Source organism: Arachis ipaensis, chromosome B2 (genome assembly GCF_059453495.1).
Source record: "Arachis ipaensis isolate K30076 ecotype BB chromosome B2, ASM5945349v1, whole genome shotgun sequence".
Lineage (NCBI taxonomy): Eukaryota > Viridiplantae > Streptophyta > Magnoliopsida > Fabales > Fabaceae > Arachis > Arachis ipaensis.
Window position 1 is genome coordinate 119,199,572 of NC_142437.1, and position 14,154 is coordinate 119,213,725.

The window sequence follows — 14,154 nt, forward strand, 5'->3', positions numbered from 1 at the left end:
GAAGATAATCAAGAAGGAGGAAGAGGAAGAATAGGCAGCAATACATATGTAGGAAGAAAAAGAAACACACCCTCCTGGCTCTCATTGTTCACAGGCGTTGTACGAGGTTGCAAAACAAGCCTAGGTCTCCCACCACCACCCTCACTCCTCTCACTTTCACCGTTAAATTCAACCTTTTTCTTGTTCCAATTATCAGAATCTTCGCCGCCGCTAGACCCAAACCCTACCTTCCTCTCTCTTTCAAACCCAAGACCACCAAAACCGCCGTTGGAACCAAATCTCCGACTCTCTGACGGCACATAACTCTTGTTCGTAACCCAACTATCGGATTCATCAGCACGCAATTGGGAATCGAAAAAACCGCTCCTTTCTATATCCCTATCCCTTTCCCTCCTCTTGAAACCATTACCGACCGTTGATTTCTTCGCGGCAGCCCAATTATCAATCTCGTCAGCGCGGGAAGGAGCCAATTCACGGTTCGAATCCCTAAACCCACCGTTCTGCCTCGGCTTGTCAGAAACCCTAGAGGAACCCCACCTTGAATTGGAGGAATCATCACCATCACCGAAGCTTCTGTTGGCGCGGTCATCGCCGTAGTTCCTGAAGCCGCTGCCAAGACGGTTGCGGTCGCGGTCAAGCTCCTCGGCGGTGCGCTGGCGCGGACCGGTGGGGAGCACGATGGGATCTTGGTAGTCGGTTTTGGCGGCAGTGAACTCAGCAAGGGAAAAGGTCTAGCCTTTCTTCTTCTTGGGTATTGGGGAGTGAAGAGAGAGAGAGTGTGTGTGTGTGAGTGAGAGAGAGAGGGGGGTTGAAGATAAGGGAAGGAGTGCCACCTAGATCAGATTCCCACGAACCAAGCTCAGATCCAAGTCAGGACACTTTTGTCACACGGAGGGCATCTATCATGGGTATAACTTTAGTTTCAGGCTATCATGGGTACAAATGTCAGCGTTTTCATCTATCATGGGTACAAATGGTCATTTATTCTAAATCTTATTTTAAATCTAAAGTATCCTTCATAAATTGTAAAGTCTATTTTTCTAAATATGGATCTTTTATTCTACTAATGAACATCAAAAGAGGCAAAATGTTATCTAAGAAAAGAACCTAACACAAGCAATTAACTAAGATTTGTATGTTGCATTCTAGAAACAAAATGACTCTCTATTCTACCAAGATTTATGTATCTCTGTGCCATAATAAAAAGTCTAACGCTTTAGAAAATCATTATGAATGAAGGACCTTGTTTGATGATTGAATCCTTGTATCTGATTAGATAAGAGATGAGATTAGATAGCATTTGGGTGATTGAATCCTTATATCACAGAAAAAGCAAGGTATATTTATATATATAAACCATATAAACTACTCTTCGTTAATGATAAGCTAAATAAATGAATGATACACATCAGTCAAGGCTTCAATTCATTCATCATCATCTCATGATGCTCCATTTTGGCAGCAGGGGAAGCACGTATGTAATAATTATTGTAAATGAAGTTATCCCTCTAATAAACCATGCTTTCTTGAAACAACATAGAAATCTTAAAAACATAGAAACTAAAGTACACCTTGAAACTAACCAATAAACTGCAGAATCAGTGACCAATGGCAGAGAAGGCTGAGTAGGGAATGGTAGAGACGAAGGCACCAGCAGGGACGAAGGAGCAAAGCTGAAACAGCGGAACCTCTTCAAACTTGTTCTTCTTTTCTCTTAATAGCTTCAGTGCTGTTATTGCATTGTTAGTGGTTGTTACTGCAAAACACAAGCAGAAAAACATTACTTTGTTAATTAGTTTTTAGCATAATTTTCTATTTTTGATCAAATAATAGATCAAAAAATTCATGTAAACGACAAGCAAAAATACACACAGAAATCAGATACGGTGAAATAATTGAAATTACCAATTCTGAATAATATAGTCATTTATCATGAAAACCTAGCTATAACAAAGGCAAAAAAAATCACTACCAAAATCAATTTGCAGGTGAACCTTGATAATGGAATTTTTGGAGAAGAAAAATCACTACCAAAATCAATTCGGTCATCATCAACAGAAGAACAGGAAGATAGCAGGAGAGCGATGAAATGACAAGGGAGGCGAAACGATGACGCTGGCGCGTAATGGAGATGACGACGCAGAGGAGAGGCTAATGACGCTGCTGACGGTAAGGATGCTGGTAACGGCGACGAGGAGACGAGGCGAAGGGGAGGCTAACGGTGCAGCAAGGGTGGTGCTGGTGACGGCGGGCATGTGAGCTCTTCCAGGGTAGCCATTGATGAGAGTGACCAGGGGGTGTGAACTCGACTCGTTAATTAGGGTGAAAGAGTGTCCCAATCGAAGCTTTTGAGTTGGAGACCGGGTTGGGGGCCAGGTCATTAGGTTTTTTTTTTAAAACCTTTTGGCCACGCTTTTAAAGCGTGCCAAAAGAGTACCAGGATATGGCCACGTTTTGTAAGCGTGTCCGTAATGAAACCCTATTGACACGCTTTCAAAAAGTTCCTATTTCTCTTTATGGCCACGCTTTTGAAGCGTGGCAGAAAAAAACGTGGCCGTTTCTCTAATCAATTGCCAGCCTTACAAAAGCGTGGCCATTGACCATTTTTTGCCACGTTTTTAAAGCGTGGCAAAAAAAAACGTAGCTATAGACCTTTTTTCTAGTAGTGATTATTCTTTTTAGATTATGCTTATTATTAAATTATAAGATTTATTTGCTTAGGTTTACCTAATTTATTTGATTTTCAACAGAATTGTGGAATCTTATTTTTTAGACGGAATAGAGATTTGGTTGAAAGACTACCAAACATATTTCTTCTTTTTCTTGAGGAGATAGATTTTTCGGATGTTGCACATATAAGAAACTTTACTTTTGATAAAAAAAAAATTATCAAATAAAAGAATAATTAGTAAAAAAATGAAATTCTTTTCTAGTATATTGGTTTTTTATGATGAATAAATTATGAAATACTGAAATAGATAAAATAAAAAAGGAAATAATGAAATTGTATTTTTTTTAAAATTGAAGAAATATTCATGACAATATAATTGATAGTGGACATATAACTATTAGACAATAAATAATAAAAAAATATTGTTAGAAATATTAGATTTGATATTAAAATAAAAAAATATAAATAATTAATAAAAATTTAAAATTTAAAATCAAAATATTTAAGTTCAAGAAAAAAAATAAAGAAGAACTCTTAATAAACGAACACGATAATAAACTGAATCGAATAACATATATTTACATTAATGACTATATTACATGTACACAAAAATCAACCATCGTTATAAAATACACGTTAAAATATAAATACACATTAAAAATAAATTAAACCACATATATATTTATATATAAATATATTGGTGGCTAATTTTAGTATTTAATTTTGATGTACGAATAGCATTTTTGTTAAACTAATTAGATATAATAAATTAATTATAATTTTTTGATTTAATAAAATAAGTTAAATAAATAAAAATATGTTATAAATATGTTAAGTAAAAATTATAACAATTTTTAAAACTATATTAATCAAAATACATAAGACGTAAAATTAATACAAATTTAAATAAAATTAATTTATTTTATTCCAATAAAATCAAATAATTAATTAGCTAATTAATATAGTCAAATAAAATATTAATAATTTGATATTTATTTTAATTAAATTAAATAAAAATTATAATAGTTTTAAAAATTATTAATAAAAAGGGGCACTCTACTGTACAGATTGAAGTGGTATAGAGAAAGAGTATAATTCCTTTTATAGTTATTTTTTATTATTTTATTATTATTTAAAATGTAGGTCCTACCTTTATTAATCTCTCTTTCATTCTATAAAAGGAAAAATCTGTAAACTTACATCTTTACCATATAACTCACTAATAAAAAACATAAGATAAAAAATTAATACAAATTAAAATAAAATCAATTCATCTATTCCAGCTAAATCAAATAATTAATGTAATTTATTAGTTATAATTAATATGGTCAAACAAAATATTAAATAATTTGATATTTATCTCAATCAAATTAAATAAATGATTCATTAATTAACGTATTTAAATAAATCAAATAAAATAAATTACAAAACACCTTCAATAATATGCCACGTTAACTATACTATTAATTGAAAAAATCTAATTTAATAATAGATAATAGATAAATAAATTAGGAGATTTTGTGTTTTTATATTTTTATAATTTTATTAGCATGTTATTTTTTAAAATTTGAATAATTGATCTAAGATATAATAAAAAAATTTATTTATACCATGAATAATATAACAAATTAACAAGTAAATTTTAGAATTGAGCAAGAAATAATAAATAGTTAAATAATTATTTAAGAACATATGTAAAAAAATATTTAGTCATGTTGAAAAATAAAAAGAGAATAATTATAAACTATATTTTTATTGAGAAAGATGTATAAAAATTAAAAACCGCCGCTAGAATATACCACGATAATTGACATCAAAATTCATGCTATACACTTTAGAATAATGATAATAATTTATACGTATTAATGGAATAATTTAATATTTTTGTTAATAAAAATTAATAAATTAATATTCACATACATCATAAAAAATATGAAATCTCTCATAAATGCTTATATCTCTTTGGGAAAAATATATGTAGTCACACCTATCATAAAATCAAACAAATATATATTATTTCTTATAATACATAAAGATATAATGTGTTTGTTTGGATTTTATTAAGTTAATAAAAAAGATTGTTTTTTAACAAAAAAATCTTTTTTTAAGTGTATTTAACAAATTTTTAATAACAAAAGTAAAAATATTAAAAAAAATTGTTTGAAAAACTATAATTTAAATCTTTTTTTTAAATAATTTTATATAATAAATAAATAAAAAATATTTTTTATATCATTGTATCTAAATATAATTAATAAATAAAAGAATTTTTTTGTATGAGATATTTAAATATAAAATTATTTTTATTTTTTAAATATTCTTCTAAAAAAAGATAACTTAAAAGAAATCTTGTTTTTAAAATTTACCCAAACATATCCAATATTTAAATAATTTTGATTGTGCTTTAAATAAAAATAAAAACACAAAATGACTACAACAAAAGACATTAGTACCTCAAGGTCAAATAGGATATTGGTTGATTAATAAAAAGAATTGGAATTATAATTTTTATATAAAAGGAATAAACTTTGATAAAAATAAAAAATACATTATTAATATTATTATTATATACGGTAGTTAAAGAAAAAAAATTGAAAAAATAAACAAAAGATTAGAACATACATTCATAAAAAATAAATAAAATACTTTATATATGATGTCTATGAAAATAAAAGTATAATATAAAAAATTTTATTAATAGTAGTCTTATATACATATTAGTTAAATCTTCGGGAGAATCCAATAAATCTTTATGAGAATTGTTAGGGGTTAACAACTTTTGTGATTTGTAGTCATTAAATAGTCATTAATGATGGTTTTAATGGTGTGAGATTGGTATGAAATTTTATTCAATAACTCACTTTTTTTATTAATTACATGTTGGCCAAAATTTAACAAAGTTGCTGACCCAAGATTTTTCCAATTTTTATAAAAAAAGGTAATAAGTGAAAAGATACTTAGCAAATAAAACGAATCGGATAAAATGATGACTCAGCACAGATTCATCAGAATTGTCATGATTCAGCTCATCAAAAAGAAAAATGAATTGTCATGATTCATGAATGTGTAATACTATTCAAGTTCCTCAAATGTTTTGCTATGCACAAATTTAATGAAGAGAGAGAATAATATGTAGCGGACTAGCGGTTGCAAACTTGCATTGAAAAAAAAAAGTGACGAATTCAATAATTAATTGAGAAAGAGAATATGGTTATAAAAGCCACTACAAAACAATCAATAGCAATAATTTCCAGAATTTATTAAGGGTACTAAAAATAATAATTTATTTTTATTTATAAATATTCAAAATGATAATAAATCTACCTGTTGAAAAAATAAAAATAATTTTATATTTATAAAAGATAAACTTCTATCAATAAAATTATTTAAATCCTAAAAATTATCCAAAATTCTAAAATTATATCTATTGACAAAACTTTGTACATAATATATTTTAAGACAATCCAATAATAAATCATATATGATAAAAGTTATAAATGAAAAAAATGACTTCTTTTGAAAAGGTAAAATAAAATTGAAAAAAAATTAGTTATCTTATATTTTAAGAAGATATTTTAAAAATATAATAATAGAAATACTTTGAACTTTTTTATTTGTTTAATGTTTTGGAAATGTAAAAAATATATATTTACAATAATTTTTAATAAAATATTTTTATATGATATTCTAATAAAAAATGTTTTTTAAAATACAAAATATTTTCATAAAATAAAAATAAAATTGTATTCATCTACATTGTCATTAGTGGCTAAATGAATTTGTAACAATAATAACAACAATATGTATATGTTATAAAAATATGTTAGAGGTAGGTGTTGAACCAATGACCTCTCACTTAAGTTATATTTGGATGAGCGATGGAGATTGAAAAATTGAGACTGAAAGACTGAGACTGAAATAAGTATTAGTATTGTGTTTGGTGTAAAGTGGGAGACAGATTAAAATAAGAATGAAACTCTAATTTAATTTGTACAAAGAGTAAAGTTGGAATTAATTAATAGAAATAAGAGTATTTAAGTATAAAATGTTATTAAAATTTCAGTCTTCGTCTCTAAAAATTTCAATCTTCTATGTCTCTACTTTTTAAAAGTACCGAAATACTAAAATTTTGGGACAGAGACTGAAATTTTAGTATCAATTTCTAGCCAATAAACATGATATTGAGTCCCAATCTTTCAATTTCCATCCTAATACCTCAGAACAAATATTACCTTAGTGTAAAAAGTCTTTATCATTGAGTCAAGATCATTAATGAATAATTTAACACTTTTGTTTATATAAAAATCAATTTTATTTTAATGATATATAAATACAACATTATATCACATTTTATTTGTGTTTGTGTTATTAAGTTAAGTAAATACTTTTATGTAAAATTGAATATTTGATGGTTATGTTGTTTATGAGACGATTATATTATTTGTATTGAATTTTTAATTTACATACTCATTAGATTATATAATAATATTACATATTTGTGAAAATCCGCATGTAGGATCAGATACTCGCGGGTTGACCACAAGTAGAATTAGGGTAGGGTTGGATTGTTCTCCACCCACGAATAGAATAGAATTAAGTTTTAGTAACAAATTGAACCCGCATAATAAAATTATTTATAAGATAATTTATTTTAAAACATTGAAAATAATAAAAATATATTTGGTGAGCATATTTTTAAAATGTATTTTAATATTTTAAAATTTAAAATTATATTTTTATTCAATTATAATTTAATTATTTAATTTTTTTTATTAAGTTAACATTAATTTTTATATAGTATCAAATATAAAATAAATTACTATCTTAAAATTGTTAATTGCATGCATAATAAAAAATATTATTTATAATGCAAAACATACAAAGTTATCGAAAGTTATATTATTTCATTTTATAAAAGGTATATCTCAACGACTATAAACCATGTAAAAAAAAGTTCTAAACCCAAGTAGTACATGTATATACAAATTTAAATCAGTAAAATCACTAGTTACACATATGAAAATTGGCTATTGATTCATTATACTATACATAATTATTTTTTTGGTGACTATACTATACATAATTATTAGTTTGGTTGTTAATTTTTCTTATTAAAAACATATTTTTTATTTAATTAAATAATGAAAGATATATGCATATATAAAATAGAATATAATAAAATAAATTTATCAAGAGTACTTAAAATATACTAAAAAATAAAAAATATAAAAATATAATATTAAAATTTGTACTCTAAATATATTTTTTATAACAAATAAATTATTAAAAAAATAATGAATAAATTGTTAAAATAAAAAAAATTTAAGAAAAAAAAAACAATTTTTTTATTAATATTTAAAAAAAAATATTCTTTTAATTTTTATTTATTAGTATTTTATTAGTTAATTGTTGATTAAATAAATTATTTTCATAACAACTTTTTTTTTATTTTTTTAAAGAAGAGTCAATGATAGAATTTGAAAAAATAATGCGAAAAAATATTTTTAAATAAAAAATATATTATATTAATATTAAAAGATACCGTTCAAGTACAGAATAAATAAAACAAATAAGACAAGAATACAAATTGAATTTGATTTTAAAAATAAGAGTACGGTTGAAAAATAGAGAATTATATTAAATAAGAATACCAATGAATCTTTATATTGAATATAAATACAAATGAATTTTTATGGTTGTTGTCAATATTGTCGAAGAAACATAAAAAAAAGTTTCTTCCTATAACAAAATTATAAAAAAAAATATATACTAGTAGAAATTTTTTTGGAATTTTGAATTAAAGAAAAAACATAAAAAAATGTACTATCATATACTAGTAGAAAAATTATCATATTTCTATCAAATTAAAAAATAAACTAGTACAAAATTTCAAAAAAATATTTAAAATAGAGAATGGGAAGATCTTGAAATTAAAAAAAAAAAACTTACTTTATTCTCTAAAATAAAAATTTAAAATTTAAAGAATCTAAATTAAAAAAAAAATTAAAAAGCTATCTTATCTTTAAATAAAAGGGAGAGAATGAAAAATATCAGTAGAAGCACAGGAAAGGGAGCAAGCGGCTAGAAGACGAATTGACAATTCTAGCAGAAGAAAGAAATGGAAACACTGATTTTAGAACTTAAATTTGACGCCATATTAAAATTCAAGTTAAAAGAATATAGCAGAAATTTTCAACCAAACAATAAAAAATTTAAAACAAGTCTTTTACCTTTGAACGACAATGAGAGTATTGTTACGGATCCGACACGGATCCCACATACCCGGTTACTTGGGGACAACCCGTTTCGATCTGAAGGCCCAAAACCGGCCCTTCAAAGCTCTTAACCAATTTTCGGACCCAAATATCTCTCGGACCCAAATATCTCTCTTATCTTAGCCAAATAAGATAAGATAAGATATTCACCATCACCTATAAATAAAGGACCCAGGTCCTTCCAGGTATTCATTCCTCACACTTTCTACCTCTTAGATCCATTCTGACTTGAGCGTCGGAGTGTCTTTGCAGGTACCACCCCCCATCGCTCCAGTCAAGCAATCCAGTTCCAGCCTTGCCCGCGGGTTCCCGATTCACCCTTCGATCCGTACCGGAGACATCTCGTACATTGGCGCTGTCTGTGGGGACCCTGCGCCAGCTGGGCCCGATGGGGGACGTCCTGGAGGAAACCCCCTTCAAGCCAAGATGACTCTCAACCGATTAACCTAACCCCCGAGCACCGAGAGGTCACAAACCCAGCGAGAATAGCGAGTACTATCCAAAAAGCGAACGACCACGACGTCACGAACCGACGGCATCCTGAGAAAGCCAGGGACAAAGCGGCGCAGATCATCCAGGATCTCTGCCTCCGGGTTCAGGAACTCGAAGGCAAGATAACCAATAAAGAAAAACACAACAACGAACACGGAAGCCAGGCAACCTCCAGATCAAGATCTCGCCGCGGTAGGTCGCCAACCCGACGACACGACAGAAGAGACGGTCGCAGCTCCTCACGCAACCACAGACACGAGAAATCGCCAGAACGGCGATACAACAAGAAACATAACCGCAGCGCTTCTCGAGATCTGAGTTATCAACACTACTCAGACGAAGATCGGAGGGACCGAAACACCAAACGCACAAGAAACGACCATATAATAATGGGAGCTACACCCTTTACAGAAAAAATCCTAAGAGCAAAACTCCCCAAAGGCTTCGACAAACCTACCGATATGAAGTACGATGGAACTAAGGATCCCCAAGAACATCTAACGACTTTTGAAGCCAGAATGAACCTAGAAGGAGCGGTCGACGCGGTCCGATGCAGAGCCTTCCCGGTAACCCTCGCCGGGCCAGCGATCAAATGGTTCAACGCCCTCCCAAACGGATCCATAGCCAATTTCCACGATATTACACGAAAGTTCATGGCCCAGTTCACTACTAGGATCACTAAAGCCAAACACCCCATCAGCTTACTAGGGGTCACACAAAAACAAGAGGAATCCACAAGAAAATACCTTGACCGCTTCAACGACGAATGCCTAACGGTCGACGGACTCACGGATTCCGTCGCAAGCCTTTGCCTGACCAATGGGCTAATGAACGAAGATTTCCGCAAACACCTCACCACCAGACCGGTATGGACCATGCATGAGATCCAGAACGTCGCCAAAGACTACATCAACGACGAAGAAGTCAGCCAGGTCGTCGCAGCCAACAAGCGGCAGCACGGCAACACCCAACGCGGCAACTCGGCTTCTCACCATAACCCAACACCCAAAGAGAATCAACGGAACCACCCCAGGCCGACCAGCCGACCACCGAGAATAGGCAAATTCTCTAATTACACGCCCCAGACGGCACCAATGTACGAGATGTCTCCGGTACGGATCGAAGGGTGGATCGGGAACCCGCGGGCAAGGCTGGAACCGGATTGCTTGACTGGAGCGATGGGGGGTGGTACCTGCAAAGACACTCCGACACTCAAGTCAGAATGGATCTAAGAGGTAGAAAGTGTGAGGAATGAATACCTGGAGGGACCTGGGTCCTTTATTTATAGGTGATGGTGAATATCTTATCTTATCTTATTTGGCTAAGATAAGAGAGATATTTGGATCCGAAAGTTGGTTAGGAGCTTTGAAGGGTCGGTTTTGGGCCTTCAGGTCGAAACGAGTTGTCCCCGAGTAACCGGATATGCGGGATCCGTGAGTCGGATCCGTAAGAAGTTTGAAAAATGCCAATAAAAAAAGTTACCAGAGTTGAAAGAACCAAAAACCAATGGAAGAGAGTAGAAAGAGTTGGAGGCACTGGCTGCTTGTGTTTTTCACGATAGGACAGAGAAATGGTATAATATTAGTGGGTGAGATATAAAAAAAAAAAAAGTGAAGGATCAAACACGGTATTTTAAATTAGAAATATTTTTATTATTTTTAATTGAAAAAGCTGAAAACGAAAAAAATATGAGACTGATTTAAGTGTTTTTGTTTTTATTTTCATCAAAAATAAAAATAAGACATAAAAATATGATTTATTAGACATTTTAAAAATATTTTGAAGAAAAACATTTAAAAAAATAGAACAAAATAAAAAAACTCTATTTTCATGTTTTCATTATTTTCTCTTTTAACTTGAGAATGTTTTAAATTCAAAATACGGTATTTTTTGTTTTGAGATAAACATTATAACATCTTCTACTCCTTTCTATAGATTTTTTTTCTCATGTCACATTGACGCAACTCTTCCCTTCTCTACATGTTTTGTTGTTAATTGAAGGTATTTCTTATTTATCTTTAATTTATACCTAAATCACTTGAAAATATGATTTTTTTATTTTTTTATTTTATTTAAATTTTTTATTTTTTTATTTTAGGCTTTTTTTTTTTGAATTTTTTGGCTATATAAATGAGATAATTAAAAAAAAGTGAAGCTCTAATTAAAATTAAATATATATTTATTGAGTTTTTTATTTTATATAGTACGTACCCTCTAAATTCTGAAGCAAGACTATCTCCTTTAAAAAAATAATTTTGTTATAAAAATAATTTTTAAATCGACAACCAATGATAAAAGTATCAATAATAAAAGCTAAAAGAATACATAAAAACTTGAAAATATTGACAAAAAAAAAGTTGCTTTTATTCTAAAATTTTTTAACTTTAATATTTATTTATTCATTATTTTAGTAATAAATTATTTGTTTAAAAATATGTTTATATATATTAATAAATTTTAATATTAATTAATTGATTTGTTTAATGTAAAACTAATTTTAGTTGTAATTTTCTGTTTTAATTGATATTTTTTATTATTATATAGTGTCATAAAAAGTATAAAACTAACTATATATATATATATATATATATATATATATATATATATATATAAAAGATACTAAGTTTTTTTAAAATAACATATTAAGATAATAATTTATTTCATATTGATACTATATAAAAATTAATTGTTAATTTAATAAAATATTAAAATATAATTTTATGATTTTAAAAATATTTAAAAAAATATTTTTAAAATGAATTAACTAAACATATTTTTATTATTGACGATACTTAAAAATAAATTTTTTTTCACAAACCAATCATATTTTTTAAAATATAAAAAAAAAGTTGAAAATAAAAATTATTTTCTCAAAATAAAAATAAAAAAATTTTACAAACTAATCAGTCTTATATTATTTTTAATTTTATATTTATTTATTAAAATATTTTTATTAAAAATAATATTAAAATACTCCATTAAATATATTTTTATTTTTTATTTTTTTTTTATTTTTTATAAAAAAATTATTTTTATTTTTATTGAAACTAAAATAAAAATTACCAAACAAATCAATTTTTAACCTTTTCCTTAAGCTAATTTTTTCTTTGGTGGGATGGGTTGCAGTTTATTCGTGGTCTTTAATAAAAGACCAAATGGAATGAATATCCTACCTTATTACCTCTAAACAAATGCATCATCTCGGTGAAATAATAAAAATCGATTGGTTTGTGAAAATATTTTTTGTTTTTATTTTTAATTTTTATTTTCTAAAAATGATTTTTATTTTTAATATTTACATTTTAAAAAAAGTAATTGATTTGTGAAAAGAGAATTGATTTTCAAAAGTTGAAAATAGTAAATGTATATATGGTTAGTTTAGTTTCAAAATGTATTTTTAATATTTTAAATTTTAAAATTATATTTTTATTCAATTATAATTTTAGTTATTTAATTTTTATTAAATTAACATTAATTTTTATAAAATTGATATGCAAATATATTTTTATTTAAATATTTTTTAATAAAAAATAAATTATTAAAAATAATGAATACATTGTAAAAATAAAAAAAAGTTAAAAAAAAGTTTATCAGGATTTTTTTAAAGTTTTTTTATTCTTTTATTTTGTATTGACTGGTACTTTATTATTAAATTATTGATTAAACAAATTATTTTTAAAACAATATTTTTTTATTTTGTTAAACAAAAGACGGTCATGTCATCTGAAAAAATAATGTAAAAAAAATTATAAAATAAAAAATATTTAAAATAAATTATATAAATATAAGATACAGATACAAAATAAGTAAAACATACTAAATGAGAATACGTTTGAATTTAGTTTCTAAAATAGAAGTACGGTTGAAAAAAATTATATTGGATAAAAAATAAATGAGTCTTCATATTAAAATCTTCGCCTGTCAATTATTTTCGTGCTCACAATAAGAAATACAACAAAAAATTCACCAGCTTCATATAAAATAAAAAATACACCCACAAAAAAGATATTGAAGACAAAAATGAAATTGGAATTAAAAAAAATACCTCAATGTAATAAGAAAAAAAAGTAGAGTAACTATTAGGTCTTTTGAAGATTTTGACTTCAAACAAATTAGTCTTTAAAAAAAAGTATTAATTTGGTTCTCTAAAATAATAAACGTAGACACATTATGTCCTTCTATCAATTCATCAACTAAAATCTAACCAGTGATACTTATATATACTGTTAATTATTCTGATATGTATATCTATAAAAGATAGTAATGTAAACAACAATTTTTGAAGTAAAACTTCACTTGTTTTAATAGAATTTATAATAAATAGACAACAGTTGATAAAAAAATATATGAAAATTTAATGATAATAATTACTTCAATATCCAAAATTATATCGCTTTTTTCTCTCATGTGATAGTAATAAGACATGTACCACTGTAAATAACAAATACACAATTCAGTTTTGTTTTGTACTATTTATTGATAAAAGGACATACATGTCTACCGTTTACTATTTAAAAGACCTAATTGGTACTTTTTTTTTCTTTAAGAATAAATTATTTTAAAATCAATATCTTCAAAGATTTAATTGTAATTATACTAAAAAAAGTAAAACTCAAATTTTATATTATTTAATATTTCAATTTAATTTACAAAAATAATAGAAAAGTACAGCTAAACAAAATTTTGAAGACCTACCGTTGAATAGAAGAGAGTTAG

At 27.3% G+C, this 14,154-nt stretch overlaps 1 pseudogene; it reads right to left on the bottom strand.

The window, feature by feature from the left end:
- Positions 1-8: 8 nt before the first annotated feature.
- On the bottom strand, positions 9-2,381 carry LOC110269318 (uncharacterized; annotated as a pseudogene).
- Positions 2,382-14,154: the final 11,773 nt, after the last annotated feature.